General features: G+C 41.9%; 1 long non-coding RNA gene across 1 annotated transcript; it reads left to right on the top strand.

Moving 5' to 3' along the window:
• Window positions 1-6,603: 6,603 nt before the first annotated feature.
• LOC123749979 (uncharacterized) lies at window positions 6,604-12,529 on the top strand. The gene is made up of 3 exons (XR_011222674.1): window positions 6,604-6,788; window positions 8,212-8,393; window positions 11,714-12,529. It is a non-coding gene; the product is annotated as an uncharacterized lncRNA (long non-coding RNA).
• The last annotated feature ends 349 nt before the right edge of the window (window positions 12,530-12,878 follow it).

The following is a 12,878-nucleotide window of genomic DNA, read 5'->3' as shown; positions in this document are numbered from 1 at the left end:
AAGCGGGGTCCAAGAGCTCCAAAGACTAAGAAGGTCTTAGGAGCTAAAGCTTGACCCAGCAAGCACATCCTGATGAGTACATGTAGGTGAATGCAAATTAATCACCCAATTAGCAGCAGTCTTGACACAAAAAAAACATCAATTAAGCACGACAATGACTTCTTCCTTTCATCTCACGAACAATACCAGCCTCGACTTTGAGAAATGAATTGAGCAACATTATTACATACATTTATCGAGACATCATTTATACATTCTTTCATGCAAATCCTTTTCGCTGCGGACAATAACCGTTGGCCGCATTTGTCATGATGGATGGTGCTGTGACTGAGACAGAGGAGTGGTCGTCTGTGGGGGTGAGAAGGTATGTACACCTGATGCTTTAGTCGGATGCTGGAGCAACAGAACCGGCTTGATCTCTCTTTGATGTGTGTGAGAGAGAGAGAGAGAGAGAGAGAGAGAGAGAGAGAGAGAGAGAGAGAGAGAGAGAGAGAGAGAGAGAGAGAGAGAGAGAGAGAGAGAGAGAGAGAGAGAGAGCGAGAGAGAGAGAGTGAGGAGGGGGAGACAAGATACAAGGGAGAGAGGTGTCTCAGTAAATCATTTGGATAACTCAAACGTCTAAGAAATTCGGAGAATTTGTTCCGACAGAACATCTTCATCATCAAGACGTTAGTTTGCTTTGTGAGGTTGTGTCACCCCTCCCTAGTGATGTTAGGCCACCCCTCCCTAGCGAGGTTAGGCCACCCCTCCCTAGCGAGGTTAGGCCTCGCTTCCCTAGCGAGGTTAGGCCACCCCTCCCTAGCGAGGTTAGGCCTCGCTTCCCTAGCGAGGTTAGGCCACCCCTCCCTAGCGAGGTTTGGCCACCCCTCCTTAGTGATGTTATCTTACCCCTCGCTAAGGAGGTTGGTATCCTCTCTCTCGTCACATCCCTGAAATACTGCCACACATTACACCTCACCAGTCAATATGGCCGTGTTGTCAGTAGGATGGATTTGTAAAGCAGTAGCCACTCTGCCATCACATAAACAATATTGGTGCAGGAAAATCTAATTTTCTGTAGATGAACCAAAGGCGGCAAAAGGAATACCTTACGAGAGACACGACGCTTAACTCTCTTTAACAGCATAATGCATCAGACGCCCATCTTGCTAAGGTTGTAAATAATTTGTAAACAACTTGAAAAAAACACGATGACGACAGACAGGAAAATAAAAGGTTTCGGCAACACTACCACGACTACTCCCGAACATAAATTTTGTTTAGTTTCAAATAACTATCGTTTTGAAGTTTCTTCTTCCCCCTTCTTATTAAAGCCGGCTGTGACTCTCTCGAGGGTCCTGTGAGGCGAGCCGCTCAGCTGACGTCTTGTTTACCTAATCAGCTGATCACGATGATGGCCCTCGACGCGATTCAGAGGCGATTGTGGCGAAAATTTATATTTTCGTCACTCCATCGCGGGTCTGAGTAAGGATGGGTTCTCACACCAGGCCCCAGCCTGGCCACGGGTAAATGTTAAACATGAATTTTGAACTTTTTTACGTTGAATAGCCAGTGAAATGTGTTTTGCTGATGAGTAGATAGGCTATTATCATTCTCTCTCTCTTGTATTCATCAATTTGGGCCTGCATGATCGAGCTTTAGCTTTTGGAGACCGCCTTCCTAGTCGCTAGTTGGGTAATACAATGACTCCTAACTATTTCCTACTATATCGTCTTACAATTTATGAATAGTTACAACTCTTTCCTTTAGTTCATCATATTTCTCACTACTCTTACGTTTAAAGAAAGTTTTCGAACATCTATATGACTCGTTTGATTCTCAAGCAACCATCAATGACCTCTTGTTCTGTTGGTTATATAAACACTTTGTTTTTTTCTATTCTGTCAATTCCCTAAGAATTTAATTCGTCTGTATCTTGTCTCCTCCCCCTCCTCTGTCTCTCTGTCTGTCTGTCTGTCTGTCTGTCTCTCTCTCTCTCTCTCTCTCTCTCTCTCTCTCTCTCTCTCTCTCTCTCTCTCTCTCTCTCTCTCTCTCTCTCTCTCTCTCTCTCTCTCTCTCTCTCTCTCTCTCTCTCTCTCTCTCTCTCTCTCTTTCCTCTTTTCTAGCGTCGTTGGGTCTAATTCTTTCATACTTTCTTCACATTTTATCCCTCACAATTCTCTCTAACATCTTAAACGGAATACTTGCTAGTCATATCGGTCTGTAGTTCAGTGGCTCCTGTTTTTCTCCTTTCTTGTATATAGGTACCACATTTGCCACTTTCCAAATGTTTGGCAGTTCCCCATTTCTAGTGAGGAAGACTCCAGGCACAATGCTGCAGCTGCTCCTTATAGGATCCATAGTAAGATTTTGTCTGGGCCTGAGACTTTCGCCACATCCATCTCCTCTAACTGTTCCTTTACTTCTTCTGGAGCTAATTGTGTTTCAATCAGTCGTTGATTGTGTGTATTCATCTAAGTGTGATTTGCGGGGGTTGAGCTCTGGTCTTTGGTCCCGCCTTTCAACTGTCAATCAACTAATGTACAGGTTCCTGAGCCTACTGGGCTCTATCATATCAACACTTGAAGCTGTGTATGGAGTCAGCCGCCACCACATCACTTCCTAATGCATTCCGTTTGTCTCAGTTTATCGATCAGTTTATGATTTGTGAACCTTTTCTATTTTTGACTGAATGAATCAGTATTACCGACCTTCAGTTGCGTAATGGCGTGCGCCTGTTGTAAAATATTTCCTTATCAACACGCCGGGGGAGCCGGTCGGCCGAGCGGACAGCACGCTGGATTTGTGATCCTGTGGTCCTGGGTTCGATCCCAGGCGCCGGCGAGAAACAATGGGCAGAGTTTCTTTCACCCTATGCCCCTGTTACCTAGCAGTAAAATAGGTACCTGGGTGTTGTTAGTCAGCTGTCACGGGCTGCTTCCTGGGGGTGGAGGCCTGGTCGAGGACCGGGCCGCGGGGACACTAAAAAGCCCCGAAATCATCTCAAGATAACCTCAAGATAACGCAGTGAATTTGTATATATTATACTAGGTACAAGAAATAAATGTTTACTGTAATTCCTCCACAAGAATAACACAGACTGAACACAGACGATGCTCTGAGTATGAATCATATGAATTATATGAATCTTCTCTCTGCCAATCAGTCTGTTTTTGCTAGTAATACACTTACATATACTAGCTGCCTGTCTGTCTTTGCATCTGTCTTTGTCTCTTTCTGTCTGTCTGTCTGTCTGTCTGTCTGTCTGTCTTTACCTACCGAACGATGACAAGTCACACCTGTACATGAGAAAGAGGAGTTGCATTAAATCTTAACAAAATAGAAAATAAATCAATAGATCCGGGTCTCTTCATCAGCAGGATCCAGCTTATTCAGATCTCCTGTAGGGTGCTGGTCACGTCTCGGCCTCACGAGAGAGAGAGAGAGAGAGAGAGAGAGAGAGAGAGAGAGAGAGAGAGAGAGAGAGAGAGAGAGAGAGAGAGAGAGAGAGAGAGAGAGAGAGAGAGAGAGAGAGAGAGAGAGAGAGATATGCAGGGCTGGCTGGGTATATTACCCTTCTCTCTGGGAGTGGGAGGTTGTAAATGTCATGCTTAAGTCGTTATTAAAAGCTATCCTTCCTTAACTTTAATAATACGACCCACGACTCTAATTTTCTCAAAGAACGGAGGTGCAGGTTTTTGGCTTGGTGGGTAGGCTGACCTTATGGAGTCTTCACGGTATTGATGTTAAAGATTTAACAACAATAATAATAAATAACATTACTAATACTACATTTTTTATATATAATTTTAATACTAATATTATTTCTAATAAATGATGACATTTACAAAAAATTATGAAAGATCTCAGTAAAGAAATATTGACAAATATTCTTATTTTAATTTAAAAAAAGGTCTCATTGTTTGTTACTTTTGACCATAAATTTGAACCAAAGTCTTGATTATAGAGAGGATACATGCGTTAGAGTGGATACATGTGTTAGAGATTACACACATGTATATAAGTGTCATTGTGTAGGTGCTGTAGCGCTTGCGAGAGTCCAACACAAAGTGACTTAGATAGGAGATATATTTTCTCTGTCTTTAAAGATAAGAGCTTAAGCAGTCGGGGCATTAAGGTCGTCAATAATAAGAAATCCTCCCTCAGTCATGCAATGGAAGTTGTAGTGGACTCTTGGGTGGATGTGACTGGATCTTTTCAATGAACTATTTACTGTGATTACATACTGAAGTCAGTCGAGACGTCCTCTGTTTTTGCAAATGACTGCACACTGAGATTTTCTAAAGCCACAAAGGTCACCATAAATCATTGAAGCAATCTTATCATACAGACCATGCTGGCAAGGTAATTTAATTATTTAGGTTTTTAGCATATTAATTTTTTTTTTAATTTTGCCCCGAGGGGCGAGTTTATTGGGCAGCGCCACTCATCTTGTGAGTGAACATACCGCCATAGCAGAATGTACAACACTCCCCAATAGGAAGAAAACCCGCTGGGTTGTTCATCCTGTCACTTGTACCCAGACACAGCTGGGACTTGCTTAACTGTTAGCAAATTTATACGTGCTTATACGGTAACTGTGCACTCACCCTTTCGAGTTAAAAAGCGATTTTTGTTATCAATGATTATATATTTGTAGAATATCAAATGCTACATTGATTTAAACAGTTATGAGAGATTCATGATTTTCAATCATGTTGTAAGAAATGGTAAAATTAATGTATTCGTTGTTATTCATGCATTCATATTTTTTTCGACCTTAGAAGGGAAGGGAATTGTCAGCAGGGGAAAAGCGTCAAGCCATTATGACTATATAGCACTGGGATGGGGTCAGGATAAGGATTTGGGATGGGTCGGGGGGGAAGGAATAGTGCCCTATCACTTGGATGGTCGGGGATTGAACGCCGACCTACATAAAGCGAGACCGTCACTCTACCGTTCAGCCCATTTAGTTGGGGTTCGACCTTAGAAGTGCCTGTTAAATTTATCTAAGGTTTTATCAATGAATCTTGTAAGGTTTCACAGGCCTTGTCAAGTTCACATTTGTAATTGGCATTACAAGAACGTTTTTAAAGAATATACAAGCGCTCTTACATTCTTGTACATTCCTACAAAGCATCTCATAATTTCCTTCTTAGAAAGCATCCCTTTCCAATATGAAAGCCTCCCATAACTTCTGCATACTACAGATGCTTGGAAGGCCATCCGGAAGCGTTGGCAGAGACGTCTCTCCCTACAGAGTATGTCAAGTTAAGAAGTCTTATGTAGGCTCTCAGTCAAACTGTCCTATTGCAAAGAAAGTCGCATTTCGATCATATGTGTTACATAAGGCTAACAATTGTCGTACTAGAACAACCCGTCCTCTTGCAAATTACGTCGCTTATCGCTCGTATGTAATACGGCCCAAAAAAATGGACGTAATTTAAAATTGAAAAATAATTGAAAATATATATTTTTTTTCCCCGAAGTAGCAAGGTAAGGGTTCTCTGGTAGGTTAGGAGGGTAGGCAGTTCTCCTAAGGTTTCAAAACGTCATGAAAATCGTTAACTGAAAGTTTCCTTTCCTAACCAAACTGAGTAAACCAGAAGACTTTACGGGCTATTCATGCCCGTGCCACCTCTTTGGTGACTTAATCTTTAACAATCATCAATCGTCAGAGGACTAGAAACAGAAAACGGGACAGTACACCACTTCCGTGAGCCGATTTCATTTCAAATTACGTCCATTTTTAGCCTGAGTGCGCATGCGAGCGAAAAGCGACGTAATTTGTAAGAAGACAGGTTGACTAGAAAATGGAAGCAGCTCGCGAAAGTGACGTACTGTCCCGTTTTCTGTTTTGGGTCCTCTGGTAGGTTAGGAGAGGACACCTTAAATTGACCGTTTTCTTGACGTTCGGAAACCTTAGAGAGACGAGCTGTCTCAGCTCCATCTGCTTTTCAATACGCTTATGCTCAAGTTGATTTGGTCTTCCTTCGTTCCTTTCTTCCTTCCTTCCTTCCATTCTTTCTTTATTTTTCTTTCTTTCTTCTTTCCCAGCCTCTCGTGTCACTTAATCTATATATACTGTCATTTTTACATTATTTCAATATGTCAAAATGTACATCTATTTATATATATCCAATTTTTAAGTATATTTCAGGGGGATTGCAAATAAAATAGATATTCTGAGTTTTTTATAAACCGGTTTCTTCTCCGATGTCGTGTACGTCTGATACCATACTACTTGTGTAAAGGAGGAAATGTATATGTTTATCTCTCAGAATGTTCGGTAATACGTTTATTGCTTGTGATGTGTGTCTATGTATGTATTAACACAGTGTATTGAACGGGGTGAGAATAGCTTGAGCTACCTCATCCCTCTGTGTGTATTTTACCTCAGTAAACTTATTTCAATTTCAATTTCTCCGATGTCATACATTTTGTGAGCGCCAGCACGAGCGTTGGATTACTTATCAACATTAATTAAATTTCGGTATCAGTGGTGCCATCTGTTGAGTAGATCTTCAGATTACCGCGCTTGGGAACGCCATATGTTGTCAGCTACTCATTTTAGGCAGCGAGGCAGTGCGACTGTATCGTCCTGTTATTGCTACGACTTCTTGTCATTTATCTACAGGAGTGCACGAAGTACGGTCTGTTGATTCCGTTGATGTATTGAATTCCGAGGCGACTGTTGTTCTTCCCTTGACTCTTGAAGGAGCCGTCGTTGTTGTAGTGTCTTCGTGAACGCGAATAACAGAATTCATCGAGGTCTGAAAAACTAGCTTTTAAAATGTACTCGATGCAAGGTGACTATATTGTAGCAAATTTATTTAAAAAATGAACTCTTATCGGAGCATGTTTTGAGTATATAATCTGTGGGTGAAAATATATATATTTTTTTTTTTTTTTTTGAGATATATACAAGAGTTGTTACATTCTTGTACAGCCACTAGTACGCGTAGCGTTTCGGGCAAGTCCTTAATCCTATGGTCCCTGGAATACGATTCCCTGCCGCGAAGAATCGTTTTTTCATCCAAGTACACATTTTACTGTTGCGTTAAACAGAGGCTACAGTTAAGGAATTGGGCCCAGTAAATCCTCCCCGGCCAGGATACGAACCCATGACATAGCGCTCGCGGAACGCCAGGCGAGTGTCTTACCACTACACCACGGAGACTGCTAGACTGCTAGACTGATATAATATACATGGTTATGTATAACCTACATCGGCAATACACATTATATTAATATACTGTCAAAAAGAAGATTAGCTATAATTTATAATATTCGTGATACTAGGCTAATCAGCCAAGATATCACTATACAGTTTGAGTACATCATACACCAGCTACAGTATGATCATACTGGTGTATGCGTGGTCATAAGTTTGTTGTACACGCAATGTTTTACCATACTAAAGTCCTTTACACGATCAAACCCAGTTACTTAGGTTTACAGTTTACGGTTAGGCTAACAGTTTGTGACGGCGGCCAATGGCCATCTTTGTGGGCAGGGAAATGACTTGCGGTCGTCTATAAATATTGGAAAGTAGATAATTGCTGTTTTTCTAGATTCTTAATAGTATGAACATCATTTTTGGTTTAATTAAGGATGCAACTTGCCTTGGGGTTCTCAGTGAGGTTGTTTCGCAAACGTTCAGGAGTTTGAGAAACCATTGAGGAGTAGAGTTCGGTAGTTGGCATTCGGTCTGTTAAGGTTTCATGTATATAGACATTGAAGTTTATCATCCTTATAGTAACTTCAATTTCTTTAATTTTCAGCACTTCCAAAATGTTTTCATTTGTATTTAAAGTCATATAATAAGGATACTTAAAACTTTATTTTTTCTTAATTACGGTACAATGTAAAAGTAGCTGAAACTGGATTAAAGAGTAAAGTAGGTTATTAACATCAGATTACATGGAGTGATAACTGTAGGGTCCAGTTAGTACAGTCGGCTTCGTTCTCGACTCGCAATCGAGAAATCGGGGTTTCGTATCCCAGGCCAGCCAGAAATGGTAGGAAGTATTTCCTATCACCTAATACACCTGTTCACCTAGCAGTAAGTACCGTCAGCTTGTTGTGGGGCTGCATCCTGTTGAGGGGCGGAAAAGACCTCGATACAAGCCTAACATGAATGAATTCACTGTTAGAAGACAGGCAGTCAATGAATTATTTGAATTATAAATAAACACCGTGAAAAAAAATAATTTACAACTTTTCTGCCAGTGCCACAACAGCAGCACGTGATACATCAGCAGACGCCAATAGTACAACACACTACAGTGGTGCAGCAGCCACAGCCAGTGGTACAATGCGTGCAGCCCGTGGTAGTGGTGCCGCAGCCACCACCACCGGCCAACATCCAGGTGCTGCAACTACAGAAGGAAGGCGACTGTCCCAAGTGCAGGGTGAGTGGTGGTAGGGGACGGTGGTGGTAGCTGTGGTAGGGGACGGTGGTGGTAGCTGTGGTAGGGGACGGTGGTGGTAGCAAGTCTTGGGAGGAGAGGGGGGGTGGTACTTTATCAGTGACTACAGGAGAAGCTCAGGGCCCCCATCAACCATCTTTGCTGTACCTATTGCTTTACATTCTGACCTTCAACTGGTGGTGGTGCTGCTTTACTGTGTTCAAGGAGGTGGGGCAGTGGTGTCGTTGCTGTAAAGGTGGCGGAATGGCTATTGTTAAGCAATGTTTACCTTCGTGTGTGGGGTGGTCGTCTGTGCTAGGTATAACCCCTCGTTCTTTACTATTTTCCTGTGCCAGACAGCATATTGTAAAGTTTTCACAAGGTATATTGTAAGATTGATTCTTCGCCAGATTTAATGTCTAATTAGAATACAGTAATTTATAAATTTTCCGTGGTTGGGTGATAGTAAGCCTATAATTAGGCTCTCGGAGACACGTCTGACTTTCCCTGGAGGCAAGTTGCAATAACTGCTTTACTGCTAGGCGAGCAGAGACGTTAGGTGCAGGGAAATGCTGCTCAAACGCTTCTGTCCTGTAGGGGGAAATAAAGCCCCCTTTACATTTCGACTTTGGTCAGATTGTGCTCTCCACCGCGCCTCGGGACCCGGATTAAAATGTGAATTGTATAATCGCTGGTTCAAGAATAAAAGTTATTTAATGGGTTTGAAATGTAAAAACACCGCTTTTAATGGTTTAACAGAGTAGTGAAAAATGTTGGAAATCCTTGAAAAATTAGATAAACACCTGATGCCTCTGTTTACCTAGCAATACAAAAGTTACTCGGGAGTTGAGACTATCTTCTAAATAGGCAGATTTCAGCTTCTAAAGGCAGGTTCTAAATATGTTAGGCATATTTCGAAGTCCTTTGTACCACGGTCGAAATACCGACCGTGGATGCAACCCCACAACAGTTGACTAGCTCCTGGGTACCTATTTTTACAGCTGGGTGAATGAGACATTTATGTGGTAGAATACGTCAACCCGTCCTCGACTCAAGTCCATTACAACCAGCGGTCAACCCCACAGACGCATTCATAAATTTTAACATGCTGTTCATTCAAAACAGGAATTTTCTCAAATATAAATTATGATATATTAGCATTTTGTGCATATATAGGCATAGGTTAGGTTAGGTGGTTGGGTTCTGTTGGCGATTATTTGTATTTGTAGTACGTGGGTGAAGCATTTATAGCGTTGTGGTTCGAACAAAATTCGTCAGTGAAGCACTTGTTCCGGAAGTGTTCGAACGAAATGAGTTGAGAGTCGTGTGTAAACCGTTTTTCATTCATAAACAGGGGGTTTGGCGGGTGCATGGAATCACTTTTGGATCTTTGTTTGGAGGACGGGCTGAATACGTCAAACTATTTGTCCCGGTTCGGATTCGAACCCGGAATTACAGATTGTGAGTGGAGAACGAACCCAGCTGTGGTGTTCACCCTAGCTAGGGTCAGGGGTATGATATAATACATTAAAGTAGCAATAGGCAGTGCGAGCCGGGAAGACTGTGGCATAATATATTAAAGTACAGTGGTTTATAATTGGTTTTTTAAAATCTTGCCCAGAAATATGGTGGAAGTGTATTGTCAATGTGAAAGTTACATTAGTCTACGTGTAAAATCTTGTTTTCTATGAAACTAAATAACAGAAAGCAATGTAAGATTGGCTAACTATTCTATATTGCAGTATTCTGGGAACCGGGCGTTTTAATTCATGTAATTCGTTCAGCTGCAGTCGATACTAACCTAAAACAGCCCGATTACCTTCTCTCTCCAGTAGTCGGGATTCCATGCGCAGCTTTATACCAGTGATCGTCACTATCTTCTGGCTCCCTCACACAAAGTTCTCTGTGGCCTGACCTTCATTCTTTCATACTCTTGACCATATTCTTTCCTTGTTTTCATCCCTCCATTCCTCCTTGTTTTCTCACCTTCGATTGGGAGAAGAGGGTGACGGCTTGGGAGAGGTCCCCCTCCAATATTTGTGATTTATTCTAACAGGATTTTTAACTGCAGTAATTATAATATCTTGGCGTTTACGGAATCAGCAGGTAGGCGGTGACTGTGGTTCACCAATAGGGTTATTAACCTTCCTCCTGAGCTAACAACTCAGTATTGCTGAGCCTGAAGCTGTTGTCCTTTGTATTCGTTATATTATACCTTTTAAAGAAAAGTGGTCTGAATAATTTCCTCCAACTTGTCTAGTATTTTTTAAACTTCTTTGAGATAGTTAAGAAAATTCCTTGTCGGGGGGGACATGCAGCCAGTGTACATACACATGTTAGGCTTATATTGAAGGCCCCCCCTCTACCTCCAAGGAGGGGGGGCCTTCAAGAGGTTTTTATGCCACTCAAGAGGTGCCACGGACACGAATAACTGGTAATTTTCGGGAGGTTTTGCAGTTTTTTTTTGGCCATATGGCCTCGCCTCAAACATATTCCGTTTTGAGGCGAGGTTGTACGCTCGCGCCTCGCCTGTTCTGTCTTCTCCCCATGTTGCTGTAGTCGTCGACGAAGGTTGCAAAGTAAAGGTTCCTCGGGCGCTCTCGTCTCCTACAGTGTGTTCGCCAGTCTCTAAAAGACACTCGATCTCGATCAGTTTCGCGGGTCACAATTTGGTTTGAATACTTTAGCTGGGGAGGAATCAGAGTCAAGAGTTCCTTCCCTAAGAGACACGTTATCAACGATTTGAAGTGCCGACCAATCATAAGATGAGCTGGGCGACTAGCTTGACCCATGGGTCAAATCACATGTTGGGATTTGACCCCATGTCAAATCCCACCAGTTCTTGATCATACCACTAAAGACGTAAAGTCATCCCCTTCCCTCCCTCGCAACATTACGGCTGTCGAGCGCCATCTAAGTCTAGCCAAGTTGGGAAAAATAAGTTAAAAAAATAATATACATCCTAATGAAAATTACTCTGGCAGTCTTGAATGTTGGGCTAAGAAAGGAGGAGACTCTCCAAGCAGGTAGCGATGTTAGGGTGAATTGTAGTTACCATAACAATAGTTGCCAAACAAAGTTAGCGTTTTGGTTTTCTCGCTGCTTTTCTTTGTAGTTAGAAACTAATATGAATTTTTATTTCAATTTTTTTATTTCCCTTGAATTTTTAGTTCAACCAATTTGCTGAACCCTATTCATGTGCAATTCCCCTCATCAAATATTTTTGTTTTTCATCTCTTTCCAGAGATCTTCCCTATTTCTGTCTCTGTATATGTAAAGTGTTGCCCTCTTAACTGTACAAGTCTCTTTGCTCTTCTCTCCAGAACGGGTTCTTGCAGGATTACATCTCCTCCTGCAGCATTATACTGGTCATCTGCCTCACATTGATCACGTTCATCGGCTTCCTCTCCTTCTTCTGTCTTATGAGGAAAAAATGTCCCAACTGTCTGTATGAGCGAAGGAAGTTCATGTAGAGTGCATGGACAGGGCGGTGGCCGGCATCTGTCCTCCCGGCGCTGTGTGGGAATGAGTGCCATGGTATACCAGGCTTAGAAATGCTGCGATCGTGGGCGCTCATGCCGCCGGTTTGGGCGCTCATGCCGCCGGTTTAACCAACAAGAACGTCTTTAGATTCTAACTTGAAAGCATGCAGGCATTCGCATCTGTAAGCGTAGAGAAGACTTGTGCTGTTATCTTCATACACCACCTGTAGCGAGGATCTCTGGAGGTGGTCCGCCATCACACAGAACACGCCGCATTTCAGATGAAAATCAAACATTTACTCGGCAGTAAATAGTGATTCAAAACAGTGTGATGAACGCAGTAAATTTGGCACAAGAAACTTGAAAAGAACTTAAGGTAATTAAATCCCGATTTTGTAAATGTGAATTTTAGTGGTCGTACTGCGAATACAACCGAAGAGGGAAACCCCATTATTTGCCTCTTATCTGGCAATCCACATTGCCCCCCCAAAAATTATTATTGGAGCTAGCACTAGTCATCTACCTTGTATAGATCGTGGGTGTCATGATCATTTTAAAATGAGGAAATGTATTGGTATGTCCTGTTAAGGGTATTTTCTTCACTGTTATTGCAAATTGAGTTTTTATCTTTATTTCAAGACAATAATATTTTTTAAAATTAAATAAAATATAATGCACACCTTTGATCGTTTTATTTGTAATATTTAGATTGCTTTATTTTGCTTTTATCCTCTATACATCAGATTATATCAAACGAGTGAAGTGGGAAAGATTTTAATGGCAGGTCTTGAACCTCGACCAAACCTTCAGTCACGGCTGGTATCCTTACGTGACGTGAGGCCTGGGTTTGCGGCTCAAGAGTATTAAAAAATCTAAAATTAAGGACTCGTTCTTACAATCGAAAGTAGGACTCTTGGCTCGTTCCTACTCAGGTTTGCCGTGCACGGAGACCTGCATATTCCTGCTTCTCTTAATGTGACTAGCCAGATTAGGGACTATGATGGAA

This window comes from Procambarus clarkii, chromosome 51 (genome assembly GCF_040958095.1).
Source record: "Procambarus clarkii isolate CNS0578487 chromosome 51, FALCON_Pclarkii_2.0, whole genome shotgun sequence".
NCBI lineage: Eukaryota > Metazoa > Arthropoda > Malacostraca > Decapoda > Cambaridae > Procambarus > Procambarus clarkii.
This window is presented reverse-complemented; position numbering and strand designations above follow the sequence as displayed.